The sequence below is a fragment of the Delphinus delphis genome, unplaced genomic scaffold (genome assembly GCF_949987515.2).
Source record: "Delphinus delphis unplaced genomic scaffold, mDelDel1.2 scaffold_84, whole genome shotgun sequence".
Taxonomy (NCBI): Eukaryota; Metazoa; Chordata; class Mammalia; order Artiodactyla; family Delphinidae; genus Delphinus; species Delphinus delphis.
Window position 1 is genome coordinate 937,693 of NW_027192705.1, and position 21,748 is coordinate 959,440.

Genomic DNA, 21,748 nt, shown 5'->3' on the forward strand with positions numbered 1-21,748 from the left:
GCCTTCACGTCCTCCTTCCCACGGTACCGCCACGCCCCATCCAATAGGACGCCCGGTGCTGCTTCTTGGCCGCCTTGGGGAAAAGGTGCGTCCCGGTCCTTCGCCGTGGTGGAGCTCCTCCCCTGCGGCTACTTTCTCCAAAATCCACGAGAAGCGGTCATGGGGCTCCGCAGACGGTATTCCCCTACAGTCCGAGCTGCGTCTACGTGGAGCGCCCGGCGTCCCACCTCTTTTGGCCTCGTCGTCGAAGCGCTTGTGTGGACCAGGTCCTCTCACCACAGGTGACAGCAAGGACAGTCGCGGGTGAGAGGTAGGGCGCCCCAGGCGCAGCCACGGTTCCGCCTGTGGCTTGGTGGTCGGAGAAGCCTAACAAATGGGGAATGGGGAGCTGCCTGGGGCGTCTGGTGATGGTCGTGAGGAGGCATGAGGCGATGCGCGGTTGTCAGAGAGAGGCTCCTCGTGAGAATCTCGTACCGGAATGGCCTCTGAACGCGCGTGTGGACGAGGAGACAACCCGGAAAGAGAAATAGGACCTGTGGTGGGCCAGAGGGGATGAGTTCGGAGGGGTGGAGGCGCACCTTCTCTTCCGTGCCATCCAGATCTATCCCGGTGGTTTTTCCTCCATTTGGTTGTTACCTGGCGTCCGCTGCTGCAAGGACGACTAGATGACCATACAGCGTTGTCCTGGCAAGGAACAATTTCAGTGACTTGAGAATTTGTTTGAAGATCCATTAGCGTTAGACACTGGTGAAGTGAGAAATTCTGAGATCTACAGAACTGAAAATTACTATTGTCGTTACTCAACAGCATTGTAATTACCATTGTAATTAGTGATAAAACTGAGTAAAGTTGAGTCACACAGTAGCTGATTAATTGGAGATGATCAAAGCGGGGTTTTCAGTATTTCTAAATCCTGCTCAATGGGCAGAGGGCAAGGTGGAGACAGCAGGTATGTGCCAGGTAAGGCTGTGACGGGTGTGAGAATAAAGAGAGGTGCTGAGCAGATTATGGAGGGTTTCCGAATGGTACAAGAGGCTGGAAAGCATTCTTAAAGATATGTGGGGGGGCAGATCTGATAAGTTGCAGTTTACAGAAAGAGAAAGGCTCATTGCTAGTCTCCACAGAAGGATTCAGCAACAGAGTATCTTATCAAATGCTCTGTTAAAAACACTCCAGGTTATAAATCCTTTAGAAATATACCCTGCACATTTGCTAGCAGCAGAATTATGCATTGCTGCATTGTTTGTAATATAAACAGATTATTGAATATCAGCGTGCATCCCAACGTGGATTGGCAAAGTGCATTATAGTACGTCATCCATTCACTGCAGTGTCCTGCAGGAAACGATGTCTTGATAGAGGATAATTTGCAAGATACTGTCAAATGAATAAAAGCAAGCTATAACAGCACCGTGCCTAGCGTTCTACTATTTGTCTTTTTAATTAGGGTGCCAAGGAGAAATGTGTATTCATATTTGCTTGTATGCACATAAAGACACTCTGGAAGTTTGCAGTGGGAAACCAGATACATGGCTACCTGTGGAGGGCAGGGGCTCCTGGGCAAAGAGGGGGAGGCGGTGCGGGGCACAATGTAATGCAATTTTCAGGACCTTCAATCATGTACATTACAACCTCTCTAGAAAGCCAAGAAATTGAATTTTTTAAACCTCCAAGGATTAAAATGCATTTACTATTTCTACCAAGTACATGTCAAGTTTGTTTCACCATGGAGCTATGCCTTCTCTAAAATGTCTACTCAAGCCTTCCATGGTGATTTTGACTATTTTCCCTTACTTTGGTAGCAAAGAAAACCAGGGGAATCAACGGCTGTGTAGTTCCTCAGCCCCTGCAGTGGCTCCCCTGCGTTTTTCTTTCAAATAGTTTATACACTGTGTTTTTTGGTGCTATTTTCATAAGTTTTATATGCAAGAAAGAGGATAGAGGAGAAATAAAGCTGTATTAGGGTTTTGCTAGGGTTGCCAGAACAAGATAGTGCAGACTGGGAGGCTTAATTTTCTCACAGCTCTGGAGGCTTTGAGTTCAAGATAAGGTGTCTACAGGTTCAGTTTCTTCTGAGGCCTCTCTCCCTTGCTCACAGGTGGCTGCATTCTTGCTGCATCCTCAGATGGACATAACTCTATGAGCTGAGTGTGCATGGCTGTGTCCTAATCTTCTCATAGGGGACACAGCTCTGGGTTAAGGCTCACCCTTGTGACCCATTTTAACTTCATCACCTCTCCTAAGGCCCTATTCCCAAATACAGTCACATTCTGAGGTACAAGCGTCTGGACTTCAATATGTGAACTTATAGGGTTTCAGTTCAGACCTTAAGGGAAGCTGCTCCCTGTGGGTTGAAGCAGAAATCTCAGAGGAGAGAGGAGTCTTCCCATATGGCCTAGAACTTCTTGACACAGCCAAGTCATGACCCATAAGCCTGATACCGTGGTTTTGCATGTCTCTGTGACAGAGAGTGGAGGTCAGGGAATGAATAAGGAATTATGTCCTCAGTACATTGTCACTAAATATTTCTGCCTTTTGGAGGCCAGGTGTTCACAAAAGTAAAGAAGTTGTTTTGCTCAGCAAGTTCTCGGCCATGGAAGGTACACAACGCACTGAGGAGTCAACCTAAGTGTATCCCATATCCTGAGCAGGCCACGGACACAGGAGCAGGAAACAGCCATTAGAGGCCACAGCCTTGCTGGGAAGCAGGTGCATCACCAGTTTAGCTCAATCAGATCTGTGTTCTAGGTGCTGAGCTTGAGGAAGGCGTCAGTCCTGGGACACTGTGGACACGATGCAGAAAAATTACCTTAAATCCTGAGTCCTACTTAAATAGAAAAACTGTGAGATATTAATTCTTATTGCCTCCACTGAGCTATAAACTTGGTGAAGGTGGTTATACGTTTCACCTCTTAGTCTCCAGAAAATTCCACATGCTGGAATCCTGGAGACTCTCAATAAATATTTGTTACTTTAATGTGTGGTGTGGGAGAGAGCTACCTGATTTTTCTTGAAGAGTCTTGTCCTATGATAATTTACAAAATCCAGAACACTTGCGAGATATGTTCTCCCTTAAGTATCTGATGGATACTGTGGACCCTCCACCTAGTAATGCACATGCACAGACACAAACACATTGCTGCAGTCGGCCTCAAGTGTTCTATTTCCCTCTTTTCAAGCTCATAGACCAACCCTTTAGCCTTCTATATATATGGGCTTTATACTCGTTTTGTGTGTGTGGGTGTGTACGTACATCAAGAAAGAAAAAGTTAATGGATTTGAAGGGAGAGAACACATCATGTAGCTCCTGCCCTCTCTCAAGCCAACCCGACAGCAGATAAACTTAGGACATAGGCATTCTCCACGAGGACCATCTCTTTTCCCCAGGTCTTTATTTTTCTTTATTTTTAACATCTTTATTGGAGTATAATTGCTTTACAGTGGTGTGTTAATTTGTGCTTTATAACAAAGTGAATCAGCTCTATAGCCTGGTCCTTATTGATTAGCACCATTCTCATTGGAGGAAGAATGGAACTCGGGAGGGGGACCAAGTCCCTCTGACTTCCCTGGCTCAGGGTGCAGAGGGTGGGAGGTGTGCCCCAGCCACTGCCCCTGCCCCTGCCTCTGTTTACTCCCTGAAAAGTAGGGGCCACAGCCTCAGCTGCAGAAGCAGAAGAGCCACTCCTCTTCTCTTTGCTTATTGTTCTCATGCAATATCTCTTCCAATATTTTCACTTTCAGCATATGAATGTCCTTACTTCTGAGTGAGTCTCTTGTAGACAACATATAGTTGGACCCTTTATGTCTATCTTGTCCATCTTTTTTTTTAATGTTATTAAATATTCACCTATATTTTAGTATGAAACTTATAATTTTATTTCTTTATATTTCAATCTTTAAGACATACATAATTTATCTTAGTATCCAAATTGGTTTAAAAACAGCCAGTCCTGACTCTGTATATTAAATAATTCAACCATTTTACACTTACTTAAAACGACATCCCTATCACATATTAAATTTTTGTTTTTCCTTTTCCTCCTATGTCATAAGAATATCCAGAGGAACTGAATTTAGTTGACTTCTTTAACTGTATAGAATACCTAGTCATATTATATGAGAAGGCCATAGCAGGGGAGAAATATAATTCTAATTCTACACACTAGTATGTATTCTAGACTGACTAGTCTCTTTCACTGACCATCAGACTATTTCTACTTGGCTTTGTATTTCCAGTGAAGTTACACTTTCAGATCCGCATGGATAGCATGGCTTAAAATGCCCTGTACATCCTCAATATACCTGTAAATTCATTTATTGACATCATTCGGTGCCTACTGTGTACCATGCACCAAGCTAAGGAGTGAACCAGACAAATACAACTCTTCCCACAATGTGGCATGAATATTATCTGGTAGAAGACAATCCTTAAATAGTCACACCAATAATCCATCACACTGTGTTTGGTGCTACAAAGTATACCCTTTGCAGCTGAGAAGTCTCGTTTCCAGATCTGTTCACTTCTGCATACTTTGAGTGCACAGCCGATTTCCAATTCCCAATGAAAAATACCAGAAGGAACTTGGAGAATTATCTTCAGAGTATTTACAAGATGTTATAAGCTAATGAGAGGAGTAGGAAAAAATAATTAAAACAAACCCCTAAAATATTAGGCAACAAAGTCTCATGAGCTCAATGCACTTGGAGACAGTCCTTTAAATTCTCAGGTCTATATCCTGAGCAAAGCCAGGCCCATGGCAGATGAGGTCCCAAACAAGTTAAATAAGATCAAGAATGTGGCAGAAAGGCAACTCTAATGCAGGATCATTTTGCCTTTTGAAAGGGAAAACCTGTTACTACCTCTTTATGTACTGTGCCCTATTTTCCTGGGGTGTCCCTATTCTCTACAATGAATAGGTTTCAAAACTGTGGGCAACTGGAAGGAATAATTTTAATAGCTGAAACAAACAAAAAATTCCTTTATGAGAAAAAGAAAAAAGAAAACCAAAAAACCACAAAATTTTCCAACCAGCAAATTTTACATGCATTGAGAGGCTACAGAGTCACTGACAGTGATTAAACCACAGAGCACCAGTTTTCCAGCTCAAACTGGAAAGGATTTGTTTTTAAAAAGTAGATATGTCTGAGGGCATTTAAATATAAGTAATTCTTTTCTTTGTAAAAAATTTCTCCCTCGGGGTGGGATATGGAGGGTGGAAGGGAGACGCAAGAGGGAGGGGACATGGGCACACATGTATACATATAGCTGAGTCACTCTGTTACAGACCAGAAACCAACACAACATTGTGAAGAAACTATACTCCAATAAAGGTGTTTTAAAAAAAAAGTTCTCCCTCAATGAACCCATTTTGATGGTAACAAATAAATATGACTTTATAATAACCTAAAAAAAAAGCCAACCTAAGTTTTTGTTTGTTTTGTTTTGTCAGTATGCGGGCCTCTCACTGCTGTGGCCTCTCCCGTTGCGGAGTACAGGCTCCGGACGCGCAGGCTCAGCGGCCATGGCTCACGGGCCCAGCCGCTCCATGCATATGGGATCCTCCTGGACCGGAAAATGAACCCGTGTTCCCTGCATTGGCAGGCGGACTCTCAACCACTGCACCACCAGGGAAGCCCCAAGAGGCCAATTTAAAACAAAAACAAATGGGTAACTTGTATTTTTACTTTAAAATAAGTTTGAGATTTCTGAAGTCTATGTTGATGAAAGAGGATGCCAACAAATTCACTCATCACCATACATAAAGTTAAGCTTTCTAAACTAAATCTCTTTAGCATGAGATCAAAAACAGTCTGCTCTTAGAAGATTCCCCAAATGCTATCTCTTCCAACTCTTTAAAAGCTAGCTTCTGTTTCTCCAAGAAGTAAAATACATTCATTTTTGCAAACAAACACTATATGTATCTGAAATGCAAAATAATCAACAAGCCACATTCTTTTCCACAGAATTAGCGGGAACTGTCACCTGTTTCTCAGATTGTTTATGTCCCTGTTTTCTTTTTTTTCACTGGCAAGATGGTCCAGAACCTCTATTTTGTCTTTTCCATCTTCTGAAGGAGGAAGCTTAATTGTATCGATGGTGACTTCACCTTCAAAAGAGGTGCTATCATCTTCATCCTCAAATTCTGAACTGTCCTCTGAACTGTCTTGTGAATTCTCTTGTGAACTGTCATCTTCTTTGAATCAGACTGATTCATCTCAAACAAGGTCATATCCATTTGCATAACTTTTCCGAGAGTGTCAATATTTTCAATATTGAAATGACCAGGTGGTGCAGCTGCCATTTCTTTCCTTAGCTTTTCGTTTGCCTGAGCCATCTGTGGGAGAAAGCTCTGTACTTGGTCCAATAGGGGACTCCTCTCTATCCTGTTTGAAGAGTGGAATTCTTTCTGGAATTACGCTTGAAGTTGATGAGCAACCTGTGCCATATACCTCCGCGGCCGCCCCTGCCCTCCATCAGCAGCTCTCTGGACACCAAGACCCTGGAGCGGTCCCGGGAAAATGACGAACAGCTCACATCGGGCTGGGATTTGCCGTGAGCCTCCCTGCTGCTCGCCCGTCTTCAGAGCAGCCCCTCCAGGCCCAGATGCCGGAAAAAGGCTGGGGACATCTTTGTTTTTTAACTGATGAGTTTAAACCATATATATATATATATTATATATATATATATTATATATATATATATAAATTACTGATATGGAATGATATTTAATTGCCAATTTGTTTTCTGTAATGTCATATAGCTTTTCTGTCCCACATTTTCTCACATACTGACGTCCTTTGTTCTTACTTTTTGTACTCATTTACAAAATTAATTTCTTTGGCTGTGCCAGGTCTTAGTTGTGGCATGGGGGGCCTTTGATCTTCTTTGCAGCATGCGAACTCTTAGTTGTGGCATGTGGGATCTAGTTCCCTGACCAGGGATTGAGCCCAGGCCCTCTGCATTGAGAGCGTGGAGTCTTCACCACTGGACCACCAGGGAAGTCCACTGACTTGACTTACTTTTAATTTCCTTCTGTGTATATTCTATAGATAATCAATTTGTGGATACCATGGAGGTTACATATAAAATCCTATCAAACTAGCTTAAACTGATATCAACATAATTTTAATCACACGCAAAATCTCTATTACATCTCCAATTACATCACACATTAATTACATGTTATTAATGTCACAAATCACATATTTACACATTAATTACATGTTATTAATGTCACAAGTCACATTTGTATACATTGTTTTCTGTTAATGTAGATGTACGAATTAGTTATTTGGGGATGCTATAACAAAATGCCACAGCTTGGGTAGCTTATAAACAGAAGTTTATTTCTCATGGTTCTGGAGGCTGAAGTGTGAGATCAAGGTGGTTAGGTAAAGGTCTTTTTCTGAGTCATAGACTTTTCATTATATCATCACCTGGAGGAAGGGGCTAGAGAGTTCTCTGAGGTCTCTTTTAAAAGCACACAAGAGACTTCCCTGATAGGCCAGTGGTTAACAATCCATCTTCCAATGCAGGGGACATGAGTTCGATCTTTGGTCAGAGAACTAAGATCACACATGCCAAAGGGCAACTAAGCCCATATGCCGCAACTATTGAGCCTGTATGCTGGCTCTACAGCCTGTCTGCCACAACTAGAGAGCCTGTGTGCTGCACCTACGAAGCCCCCATATCACAGCTAGATATGAAGCCTGTGCATCACAACAAAGATCCCACGTGCTGCAACTAAGAGTGAATGTAGCCTAATAAGTAAATACATACATATTTTAAAATAAATAAAAGCACACACATTATATTCATGGTGGCTCTGCCCTCATAACCTAAGCACCCCCCAAAGGCCCTACATCCTAATACCAACACATTTGGATGTTGTATTTTTAACATATGAATTTTGGGTGAAACAATCATGCAATAGCAATAAATTTATAATTATTTTAATATTTTGGTTTAAAAAATATCCTAGAATAATAAAAAGTATAGCCAAAAGTCAAAATTATAGTGTTTTCTCTATTTGTCCATTTATTTACCTTTATCACAGACATATATATTTTCATATGGCCTCAAGTTACTGGTGTCCTTTCATTTGAACTTGAAGTACTCACTTTAGCATTTCTTGAAAGATCGGTATTATGGTACTGAACTCCTTCAGCTTTTGTCTGAGACTGTCTCTCATTTTCCTCATTTTTGAAGAATAATATTGTAAGATATAGAATTGTTGGTAGGTAGTTTCTGCCATGCTTTAAGCATATCATTTCACTCTCTTCTGGCCTGCAAAATTTCTGATGAGAAAGCAACTGATAATCTTACTGACAATCACAATTAAGTGGATCATAATAATTGTCACATATAACTTTGTTTATATATATTTCTTAATGCTAACCTATTTACAAAAGTACTTATTGTTACAAAATTTTGTATTTATCATTCTAAGATTACTTAACAAATCTATATTTTTATTCTACTTATTTATAAAATAAGAGGTTATTAGCCAAAATTATGAATTTATAGCTGAAATGTGTGGTAAAACATTCTTGATAAGCATTTTTCCATGTCTGAGAATTTTGATATGAACTCAGGTTTTCAGTTTGATTTTAGCATTGATAGATCCAGTGTGAGAATTCAATGTTGACTAAGGAATTAAAAATCCCTCAGGGCTCTCCTTCATTCATTACAGTAAAAGTGTTTTCTATGCTGTGAAAAATCATGTGTATGTAAGTCTATTCAATGATATTCTCCAGTTAAAATGATCTCCATGTCAGTTACATACACATAGTATGTAAATCTTCTGCATGGACATCCCCCCTTTGTAGCATTTCTACTAGCTATCATCAAAATTCAGTCTAATTTAGTCCATAAAGTGAACACTTTATGCTGGTCTGGTGTTTACACTGCACTGTAACTGAGTTCTATGAGTCTGCTGAATTCCTAACATACCTCATTCCCAGGTTTCACATGTGGATGACCAGGGTTCACACCTGAAGAAATTTACTATTTTCTTACAGCTACATTGTTCCACCAGGAAAATAACTTGCCTGGATATCATTTCTTGCTTTTCATGGTCACAGTTTTTGCCTGAAATAAGACATAAATAATAATTAAATTAAATAAATTAATAAGAAATGACACATGTGACATTTGGGGATTAAATTGTTGAAAAGTACATTACATGGGGAAAGAACATGAATTTGAGGAATACACCAGTGAATAGAAACATGGTTTAGAAAAATGTTAATAGATGTTCAGTGTTTAGGTAAAAGAAAAATAAAATAAATTCAGATGCTACAGGGAATATGAGAGGAAAAATTATTAAAGAGACCGTGGCAAAGACAAAAACATGAAATTTTAACTCCCACGTGGACAGGAATTTTGCTTCTCTGAGGTGAAAAGTACAGGGGGAAACGTGAAGAGAAATTGATGTGTGATGCATAATGACAGAATCTGGATAATTTGACTCAATGGCTTCACATACATTTCTAAAAATATCCTTTAGTCGAGCCAACCTCCAGTTGACATTCCAAGTGTCCTGCTCCCTCCCCACACAGAGCACATGTGTCTGGAGCTGACTTGGACCCCAGCCTGGGGAAACCCTCCTCTTCCCTGCACACCTACTCTTCTTGCTCCAACTGGGAAATTATATCTGTTTTGCAGAGCGGATGCCCTGGTACGTGTGGGAAATGCTAGATGGATTTAAAGTTCTGTGCTGAGAACAGTGCATGCAATGCAAGCGCAGGACAACATGCCAAGGCTCAAGTGTGGGGGCATCAATGGCAGCCCAGGTTCGAGCACCCTGAAGGGGGGAAACACTGAAGGTTGTCACCCGACACTTCACTCAAAGACAGTAAAAGTCTCTGGCTGCTGCTGTTCTTGCCCAAGAAGAAAGACAGGCTGCAGGCTGCCTAGATGTCTCAGCCAGGAAGGAAGCAACGTTTTCATAATATGGTTAACACTGTTTTCTAACAGAATCCAATAAACATAAAACCCATGAGATTATTACTTGGAGTTCATGTAGAAAGGGGGATACAAGCTGTTATGTGTTTTTTGCTGTGTTCAAACCTCATAGTAGTCCCCCGAGCAGAAGAATTACTTAGCAACATAAAGTCACTTGTCTGTTAGATAAAATAGCCCATATCTGTGTCCAGCATTATTCTGCGTGTTGGTGGCAGACTAGTAAGGAGTACGTGCGATTGTGGTAATGGAGACTGTATCTCCATGCAGGGACAAATGTGCTGTGATTAGTAAAGGAACACATTCGTTCCAGGTTGCTCTAAGTGCTACAGAAGCATGAGTCAGGGGCAAGAGTGCAGCAGCATATGTGGAAGCTGCAGCGCCTATCTCAATAAGACATGCATAAGGAAGTAAATAAATATTGAGAGACGCACCCAGAAGATGAAACAACGGGAGTCCTCCAGGATCACATCTGTGTATATCAATAGCCCTGATCTGCCACTTTGTCAACTGACAGGCAGTGGGAGTAGAGATAGAGCTGAAGCTCCATGTACATTTTACCTGTTTTTTTCACGTATTGAACGTGTACCTGGAGTCCTGCTTTTCTTTCCCGGGTTAGAGCTGCAGACACCAGTCGTCAGAACTCATGAGATTTGCTGGCTCCATGTGTTGGGAAAGCCCAGGATCATCTTTTCTCTTCTACATAGTTCTCTCCTCTGGGCTTGGAATATGAGACTTAAGTCAGCCCACGCCCTCCCATGGATTTCTTTTACCTGCTGCTGTTTAGTTTTGCTCTATTTATACCTTCACTATGCAAACCTACAACTTTGGCTGCTAACCTAGGACTCTGACTCCAAAATACCCCAGGAAACTTGTCATTCAATTAGGGAAGTCTATAATCCTTCAGCCCTTAAGTTTATTAGTATTATGATTGGTAGTAGTACAACTAATATCTTTATGATTGTAATCACTATTGATATTATTATTTATCACTATTGTTGTTATTGCATTTCTTAAGTTTCTCTGCTCATGAATATATCTAATTTACTGAAGAGTATTGTGGAGGGTTTTCAACAGACTTACATACACATGGTGCTTCCTGGTTCCTGCTGTACTTATGGGTACTTGTGGGTCAGAGAGCCTCCTGACATATTCAGACATACCCAGTGGAGGAAGAGACAGCTGTTACTGGTAAGTGAACCCCAGGGAGGACACTCTTGACTTTATTGAGCCTCTAGAACAATGTTTAAGTCCTCTTAAGTGACCAGAAAGTGGTGCCAGTACAAGAGCCCTGGAAGACACCCTTGTCCTGCCAGACTCAGCACAGGATTTTGCACCTCAACTCTGTGCCAGGAACGACTATCATGTCTCCTGGGAAGGCTGGAGAGGGTGTCGCTCCTGGAGTCCAGTCCTCCAAATTAGAAAAGTCAGCAAAGGGGCTGACATTGTGACAAGTGAGGAGTAAGGAGAGTATCTTTGGCATGCCTGAACCTGGGGACATGTTGTAAATTCACTCAGGGGTCCAGGAAAAGCTGGTGCAGCACTGGCAGACATAGAGATGGTGACGTGCCTGCTCAAGTAACCATTTCTTTTTCTAAGTCCCCCAGGGAGCCCCTGCACTGTTTGTGCCAATATATCATCCTCCCTGCTGACCCAGGATCACCTGCCTGTTTTCTCCTCTCAGAACAAATTTCTTTGTGCAAACCTAGCATTCTGACTCTAAAATATCCCAGAGGACATCTGATACAGGTACCCTGAAATTTACTTAGAGGAGTCTGTACGCAAATCTGCAATCTTTCTATGTTTACTTTTCTCTTTAACAGTAGTAATGGTAATATCATCATAATTCTCACTATTATTGTTTTTAGTCCATTTTATTACCTTTATTAATATGCATTATCTTGTGGTTGTTTCTACATAACATTGAGTAGACCTGCTCTATGCTAAAGATTGTCTGATTTACTGCAGATCACTATGGAGGGTTTCCCAACATACAAAATACATACACCTAGTTACTCCTGAGCTCCCAGAGCACTTAGCTGGGTGCCCTCGACACAAGGTCTCTATGAAGCTGAGGCTGAGGTCTCAGCTGTCGCTCTACAGGGGAGGATTTGCTCCCAGACTCACTGAGATGGGTACTGGCAGGATGCAGTCTGAGCTGAGAGCCTAGTGCCTCTGCCTGGAGGCCTGGGACTTCCCTGTGTTCTCTCCTATGTGGGCCTCTCCATATGGCAGATAGTAACACCCATGCAGGCTTCCCCATGTCCAGGGATAAGAGAGAGAGACAGACAGAAACAGAGAGAGAACACAGGATGCAGCAAGTGAGATGTAAGTGACAGAGGTTCTGTCAATGAATCTTAACACTGACCTCCCCTGATTTGCTATATTCTGTTGGTCAGAAGCCAGTCACTAGCTACTTAGTACTTGCACAAAGAGTGGAGTTTCCTCGCTGCATGTGGATCACAGTCTGTGGCTGGGAACACCCAGGAAGGCATGTTCAGTGGTCTCCCCCAGAACTGGGAAAAGTGGCTGCATTCTGGAAATAACTGAAAGTGATGAAAGTCCAGCCTCACTCATCAGAAGAGAAGTGAAAAGAAGACAATGGGTTACGTGTCATTTCTCATCCACTAAAGCAGCAAAACAAAAGCTCCCCAAACTCCTGAAGCTTGAACACTTGGTGTGAATGAGACACAGAACCACTCATTCCTCAGTGGTAGGAGGGGCACCGACTCTTCCTGGAGGATGATGGCTGCCTCATCCCCAGATGCCACCCACTTGATTAAGGAGGTTACTTCTAGAAAGCAAAGGTGCAGTGGTCAGTGGTGTGTATGAAGAGTCCACGTAGGTGGTGTTGTCTGTCTTATTTCTAAGAGCCCTGCATGGACACCTGCTTCCAGAGGGGAGCTGGTTCCACTGACAGTGAGAACAGGCTGCAGCTGTTTAAAATGACAGTGTCCATACTACCCAAAGCAGTCTACAGGTTTAATGTGATCACTATCAAATTACACATGACATTTTTTCACAGAACTAGAACAAATAAACCTAAAATGTATATGGAACCATAAAAGACCCAGAATTGCCAAAGCAATCCTGAGGAAAAAGCACAAAGCAGGAGGCATAACCTTCCCAGACTTCAGACAATGCTACAATGCTAATCAAAACAGCCTGGTATTGGAACAAAAACAGACATATGGGTCAATGGAACAGAATAGAGAGCCCAGAAATAAACCCACAGACCCGTGGTCAATTCATCTCTGATGAAGTATAGACAATGGGGGAAAAGACAGTCTCTTCAGCAAGAGGTGTTGGAAAAGTTGGTTCATGCAAATCAATAAAGTTAGAACACTCTCCCACCATACACAAAAATAAACTCAAAATGGCTTAAAGGCTTAAATATAACACATAACACCATAAAACTCCTAAAAGGGAACATAGGCAAAACATTCTCTGACATAAGTTGTACCAGTGCTTTCTTAGGTCACTCTCCCAAGGCAATAGAAATAAAAGCAAAAATAAACAAATGGGACCCACTCAAACTTATAAGTTTTCTTACAGCAAAAGAAACCATAAACAAAATGAAAAGACAACATACCAACTAGGAGAAAATATTTCCAAATGATGCAACCAACAAGGGCTTAATTTCCAAAATATACAAACAGCTCATACAACTCAATAACAAAAAACCAAACAAACCAATCAAAAAATGGGCAGAAGACTGAAACAGACATTTCTCCCAAGAAGGCATACAGATGGCCAATAGGCACACGAAAGGTTGCCCATCATCACTAATTATTAGAGAAATGCAAATTAAAACTACAATGAAGTACCACCTCACACCAATCAGAATGGCCATCATCAAAACTCTGCAAATAACAAACGCAGGAGGGGGTGTGGAGAAAAGGGAACCCTCCTACACTGTTGGTGGGAATATAAAATGACACAGCCACTATGGAGAACAGTATGGAGGTTCCTAAAAATAGAGTTGCCATATGATCCTGCAATCCCACTCCTGGGCATATATCCAGAGAGAACCATAATTCGAAAAGATACATGCACCACAATGTTCATAGAAACACTGTTTCTAATAGCTAAGACATGGAAGCAACTTAAATGTCCATCAACAGATGAATGGATACAGAAGATGTGGTACATATATACAATGGAATATTACTCAGCCATAAAAGAATGAAATAATGACATTTGCAGCAACATGGATGCAATTAGAGATTAGCATACTAAGTGAAGTAAGCCATAAAGAGAAAGACAAATGCTATATGGTATTACTTATATGTGAAATCTAAAATATGACACAAATGAACCTATCTAAGAAACAAAACAAGACTCACAGACATAGAGAACAGACTTGTGGTTACCAAGTGGGAGGGGGTTGGGGAAATATGCACTGAGAGTTTGGGGATAGTAGCTGCAAACTATTGCATATAGAATGGATAAAAATCAATGTCCTACTGTATAGCACAGGGAACAGGATATTCAATATCCTGAGATCAACCATAATGGAAAAGAATATAAAACAGATGTATATATGTGTATAACTGAGACACTTTGCTATACAGCAAAAATTAATACAACATTGTAACTCAACTATATTTCAATTAAACAAAAAAAAAATCAATTGATGTGAACAACACTAAAGGCCAATTATAAGAGTCATATACAGAGCATTCTATCCAACATAGGCTGAATACAGTCTTCTCAAGTGCAGAAAAAATATTTTCTAGAAAAGATCACATGATCGACCACATATCAAATCTTAGTAAACTCAGGAAGACTTAAATTATACCAAGTATGTTGTCTGAGCATATTATTAAACTAGAAATCAATAACAGGATGAAAACTGGAACACTAATGAATACAAAAAAATTGATCAACACTCTCCTGACCAACTAATTTATCAAAGAATAAATTTAAGAAGAAATAAGACAGTATTTTGAGACAAACTGAAATAGAAACACAGTATACTAAAAGCTATGGGATGCAGCTAAAGGAGCGTTAAGAGAGAGGTTTATTGCAACAAATGCCTACCTTACGAATTAAGAAATATCTCGAATCAAAAACCTAACTCTTCTGTTCAAGGACCTGGACAAAGAACAAACTGAGCCCAAAATTAGCGAAGCAAGAAAACTATAAAGATTACAGCAGAAATCAATGTCATAGAGAAGAGGAAAACAACAGAAAAGATAAGTGATACTAAGAGTTGGTTCATTAAAAGATAAAATTTTGAACCTTTTGCTAGACTAACCAAGGAAAAGGAGAGAAGACCCAAATCAACAAAATTTTAAATAAAAGAGAAGACATTACAACTCTACTACAGCGATAAGAAGGATAACATGTTACTTTGAACAACTACATGCTAACAAACTGGGAAACCTAGATAAATGGGAAAAAATCTTAGAAACATACAACCTACCAAAAGTGAATTAGGAAGAAAGAGAAAATCTAAATGAAGCAATTAGTAGTATGGAAATTAAATCAGTAATGAAAACTCTTCAAATGAAGAAAAACTCAAGATCAAATGGCTTCACTGGTAAATTTTACCAAATATTTAATGCATTAATGCCAATCCTAAAAGTCTTCAAAAAAGAAAGAAAAAAAATGGATGAGGAGGGAAATCTCCCAAACTCATTTTACGAGGCCAACATTACTTTGATATAATAATCTGAAATGGACACTGCCAATTACAGGCCAATAACACTGATGAATATAGGTTTAAAAATTCTGAATAAATACTAGCAAATCAAATAAATGGGATGCATCATATTAATAGAACAAAGGGAAAATATAATATCAATAGGCACAGAAAAAGCATTTGTTAAGTTAGGTATAAAATGAATGTAACTCAACATAATAAAGGCTAAATATCGGGACTTCCCTGGTGGTGCAGTGGTTAAGAATCTGCCAGGAAATGCAGGGGACATGGGTTCAATCCCTGGTCCGGGAAGATCCCACATGCCTAGGAGCAACTAAGCCCATGCACCACAACTACTAAGCCTGTGCTCTAGAGCCCGTGAGCCACAACTACTGAGGCTGTTTGCCACAACTACTGAAGCCCATATGCCTAGAGCGCATGCTCTGCAACAAGAGAAGCCACTGCAATGAGAAACCCACGCACCACAACGAAGAGTAGCCACCACCTACTGCAACTAGAGAAAGCCCGCATGCAGCAACAAAGACCCAATGCAGCCAAAAGTAAATAATTTTTTTAAAAGGCCAAATATGACAAGGTCACAGTTCAAAGCACACTCAAGAGTGAAAGTGTGAAACTTTTTCTCTAATATCAGAAACAAAACAAGGGAGTCCACTCTCACCACTCATTCAGCATAGAAATGGAAGTCCTAGCCAGGGCAATCAGTCAAGGAAGAGAAATAAAAGGCATCAAAATTGGAAATTAAGAGGTAAAAATGTGTCTATATTAAGATAACATGATTTTATATATAGAAACTCTGAAAAACTTCACCAAAAACCTGTTAAAACTAATCAACATAATCAGTAAAGTTGCAGAATAAAAACTTAAAATGCAAAAATCAGTCATATTTCTATATACTAACAATGATCTGAAAAAAGAAAACCATTCTATTTATAAGAGCATCCAAACTAATAAAACAATAAGGAATAAATTTATCTAAGGAGATGAAAGATATCTACAATACAAGCTACAATACACTGATGAAAAAATTTGGAAAAGACAGAAATAAACGTAAAGTTATCCCTTGTTCATGATTGGAAGAATTAATATTTTTAAAATGTCCATACCACCCAAAGCCATCTATGGATATAATGCAATTCCTATCAAAATCCAATGGCATTTTTTAAAGTAGAAAAAAACAACAGAGAAATGTATGAGGAATCACAAAAGAACTTGCATATGCAATGTGAACATGAAAAAGAACAGCAAACCTGGAGGTATCACATTGCATGATATCAAACTGTATTATAAAGCTATAGTAATGTAAATAGTATGGTACTGTCATGTAGAAAGGCATACACAACAATGGAATAGAACTGAGAATCCAGATATAAACCCATGCATATAAGGTCAACTAATATTTGATAAGACAGTCAGGAACACTCGGTGGAGAGACAGTCTCTTCATTAAACAGTGCTTGGAAAACTGCATAGTTATATGCAAAAGAATAAAACTAGACTCCTGTCTAACACCACTCATGACAATTAAATAGAAATAAGATAAGGTAAAGACAACTGTAAGACGGGAGGCTTTTCTTCCTGGAGGAAAACAGTAAAAATCTTTTTAACACAGGTCTCTAATATTATTTTTGATGATACCTTAAGCACAAGCAACAATTTAAAAAACTAACACGTGGAACAATATCAAACTAAAAATCTGCTACAAAACAAGATAAAATAAATAAATAACGAAAAGAGCCTATGTAATCAAAAATAATATTTGCAAACCTTACACCAAATAAGGGGTTGATATCCAAAATACATCATAGAACTCAGTAGCACAAAATAAATTAAGCCAATTAAAACCTGTTGCAAAGACCCCAACGGACATTTTTTCAAAGAAGATATGTGAATGTACAACAAATACATGAAAATGTGTTCAACGTCATTACACATCAGGGAAATTAAATCTAAACCACAATGAGATATCACCTCAGGATTGTTAGAATGGAATTCATCAAAGAGACAAGATATCTGCTAGCAAATGCTAGCAAAGATGTGGAGAAAATGGATGATTTGTGTGCTTTTGGTTGTCTTATACATTGGTTCAGCCTCTATGGAAAACACTAGAGGAGGCCCTCAAATTTAATATGACTACCATATGGTCCAGCATTTTCATCTATAGGAATATATTGAAAGAATTAAAAACACTATGTTGAAGAGATATCTGCACTTCCATGTTCATAGCAACAGTGTTTACAATAGCCAAGACATTGGAAAAACGTGTGTCTATCAACAAATGAGTGGATATAAAACTTTGTGGTATATTTAGAAAATGGAGTAACATTCAGCCATAAGAAAGAAGGAAATCTTGCCATTGGTGACAATATGGATGGACCTTGAGGGCGTTACACTAAGTGAGAGAAGTCAGACCAAGCTTATATGTGAAAAAAAAAACACACACACACACAAAACTCATAGAAAAAGGTCAGATTTTTAGTTACCAGAGGAGGGAGGTGAGAAGAGGCAGAATTTGCTGAAGTCCAAAAGTACCAACTTGCAGTTATAGGATAAATAAGTATTGAGAATATTATATACAACATGATGAATAGAGTTAACACTGCCATATGGTATATTTGAAAGCTGTTAAGCAAGTAGATCTTAACAGTTCTCATCACAGGAAAATATATTTTCCTTATTTTTCTTTTTTTGCATCTATATAAGATGATGTATGTTAACTAATCTTACTGCAATAACAATTTCACAATATATGGAAGTGAAATCATTATAATGTGCATTTTCAACTTAAATAGTACTGTGTTCAATTATATCTCAATAAAACTGGAGGGAAAATTACAACAGCTTTACAATAATGTCTTTGAAATTTAAAAACAATCTTAAAAGGAAATTGAAACACAACTTGCTAAAACTTATGGGCTGCAAGAAAAACAGTAATAAGAGAGTTTATTGAAACAAATGCCTACAATAAGAAAAAAGAAAGATCACAAGTAAACAACTTTACTTCTCATGGGACTAGCAAACAAAGGAAAAACCACTAAGCTCACAAGTAGCAGAGCAATGAAATAATATGAGAACAGAAATAAAACAGAGACCATGCAAACAATAGAAAACATCAATGCAAGAGGTGGTTTTTGAAATGAAAACAAAATTAACCTTTTAGCTATACTAATGAAGAATAAAAGAGAATACTCAAATAAAATCAGAAATGAAAAAGGAGACATTACAACTGATGCAACAAAAATACCACAGCTCATGAGAGGTGACCATCAACACATATATACCGTCAAGTTTGATACCCTAGAAGAAATGAATTCCTAGCAACATAAAAAATACCAAAACTGAATCATGAGGAAATAGACAAACCAAACAGACCAATGATGAGTGAAAAGATTGTATCAGTAATAAAAGATTTACAAAAAACAAACAAACAAACAAACAAAAAAACAGGCTAGGACCAGATGGAAATTTTCCAATTTCCATTGGGAAATTCAACCAAACATTTAAATCGAATTAAAACAACTCCATGTCAAAGTTTTCTAAAAAAACTTTGAGGTACATTCCCAAACTCGTTTGATGAGTCCAGCATTATCCTGATACCAAAGCTAGATAAGAACATTACAAGAAAAAAAAAACTGTCAAGTATTACTAATATAGATGCAAAAATTCTCAGTGAAATACTAGCAAACAAAATTCAACAGTATATTGAAAGGATCATACATCATGATCAAGTGGAATTTATCCCTAGAATGCAAGGGTAATTCAACCTATGTAATTCAAACATGTGATGCACCACATTGAGAATGAAATATGAAAATCAGATGGTTATCTCAATAGATACAGAAAGAGAATGTGAAATAATTAAAGAACCTTCCATGATAAAAAATACTCAACAAATTGCTATACGTAGAATGTACCTCAACACAATAAAAGTCATATTGAACAAATTCACAGCAGACATTAAAATCAATGGTGAAAGCTTGAAAGGTTTTCTGCTAAAAATATAAACAAAATAAGTTTTGTGCACTCTCACCACTCCTTTTCAGCATAATACTGGAAGTCATAGCCAGAGCGGTTAGGCAAGAAAAATAAATAAAAGAAATACAAATTGAAAAGGATGAAGTAAAGCTATTTCTGTTTGCATTTAATATAATCTTATATGGAGAAAATCCCAAAGATTCCAGAAAAATGTATTACTAATTATAGACAAATTCAGTCAAGTTGCAAGATACAAAATCAACATGTGAAGAGCAATTGTACTTCTATGTACTAACAACAATTTGAAAAAGAAATGTAAAAAGCAATCATATTTAAAATGGCTTCAGAAATAAATAAAACATTTAGGAATAAATTAAACCAAGTAGGTAAAATATCCATACACTGAAAATGACAAAACACTGGTGAAAAAACTGAAGATACAAATAAATGAAGAACACTTCCATGGTTATGAAACAGAAGAATATTGTAAAAATATCTATACTACCCAAAGCTGTCTATACATTCAGTGCAATCTCTATCAATATTCCAATGATTTTTTCACAGAAAGAGAAAACAACCCTAAAATTTGTATGGAACCACAAAACACCACTAATAGCCAAATCAACCTGGTCAAAGAAGAACAAATCTAATGGCATCACAATTCCTAACTTCAAACTTTATTACAAAGCTATAGTAATCAAAACAATAGATTCTGGCAAAAAATAGAGACTTAATCCAATGAAACAGAATCAAGAGCACTGAAATAAAACCAGTCATTTACTGTTAACAAATATTTGACAAGGGAGCCAAGGAGATGCAGTAGGGGAAATACAGTCTCTTCGATAAATGGTGTTGGAAATAAACTGGATAACAACCTACAGAAGAATACAATTGGACCCCTTTCTTGTACCATTCACAAAAATTAACTCAAAGTGGACTGAAGGCTTAAATATAAGACCTAAAGCTGTAAAACTACTTGAAGAAAGCATAAAGAACAAGTTCCTCAATATAGTTTTGGCAAATATTTTTCGGATATAATACCAAATGTGGGAGCCACAAAAGCAAAAAAAAAAAAAAAAAAAACAAACGAAAAACTTTGCATAGCAAAATGAACAATCAGCAAACTAAAAAGCATCTACAGAACTGGAGAACATATGTGCAAACCATTTTTTTGATAAGGGGCTAATATTCAAAATATATAAGAAGTAACATAAAATAATAGCAGCCAAAAATTAAATAAAAAATGGGCTAAAGGACTTGAAAAGACATTTTCCCCCAAAAAAGACATACAGATGGCCAACAGGTACATGAACAGATGCTCAACATCAATAATCATCAAAACCACAATGATACATCAGCTCACACCTGTTAGAATGGCTATTCTAAAAATGAGAAGAAAAAACAAATGTTTGTGAGAATGTGAAGAAAAGGCAACTTGTGTGTATATTTGGTGGAAATGTAAACTGGTACAGTCTAATGAATGTAAAAGAATTCAATTGGACCCCTATCTCACACTACTCACAAAAATTAACTCAAAAGAGATTAAAGACAAACATGTATGACTTGAAACCATAAAACACCTAAAAAATTCCTGGGGGAAAATCTCCTTGACCTTGGTCTTGGGAATAGTGATTTTCTGGTTATGACCCCAAAGGACAGGCAACAAAGCAAAAGCAAAAATAAAATGGGACTAAGAAAACCTAAAAAACCTTCTGTTCAGAAAAAAATAAAACCACACACAAAAACAAAACAAAACAAAAAACAACTGGTTAAAAATGGAGAAAGGATCTGAATAGATATATTTTCCAAAGAAGACATACAAATGTCCAACAGATATATGAAAAAGTGTTCAATGTCTTTAATCATCAGGGAAATGAAAATCAAAATCACGAGATCATCTCACTCCTTTTAGAATGGCTACAGCCAAAACACAACAGATTACAAGTGTTTGAAAGAACATGGAGAAAAGAAAATCCTTGTGCATTGTTGGTAGAGATGTAAATTAATACAGCCACTATGAAAAACAGTATGGAGGTTCCCCCCAAAATTATAAGTAGTATCCAGTTGTTCCAGTACCATTTGTTGAAGAGACTATCCTGCCCAGTGGGTGTGCTTTATTCCCATCTCAAATATTAGTTACTTATA

At 38.5% G+C, this 21,748-nt stretch overlaps 1 pseudogene; it reads right to left on the bottom strand.

Annotated features, from left to right (window-relative positions):
• Positions 1–5,629: 5,629 nt before the first annotated feature.
• On the bottom strand, positions 5,630–6,490 carry LOC132419395 (NOP protein chaperone 1 pseudogene; annotated as a pseudogene).
• Positions 6,491–21,748: the final 15,258 nt, after the last annotated feature.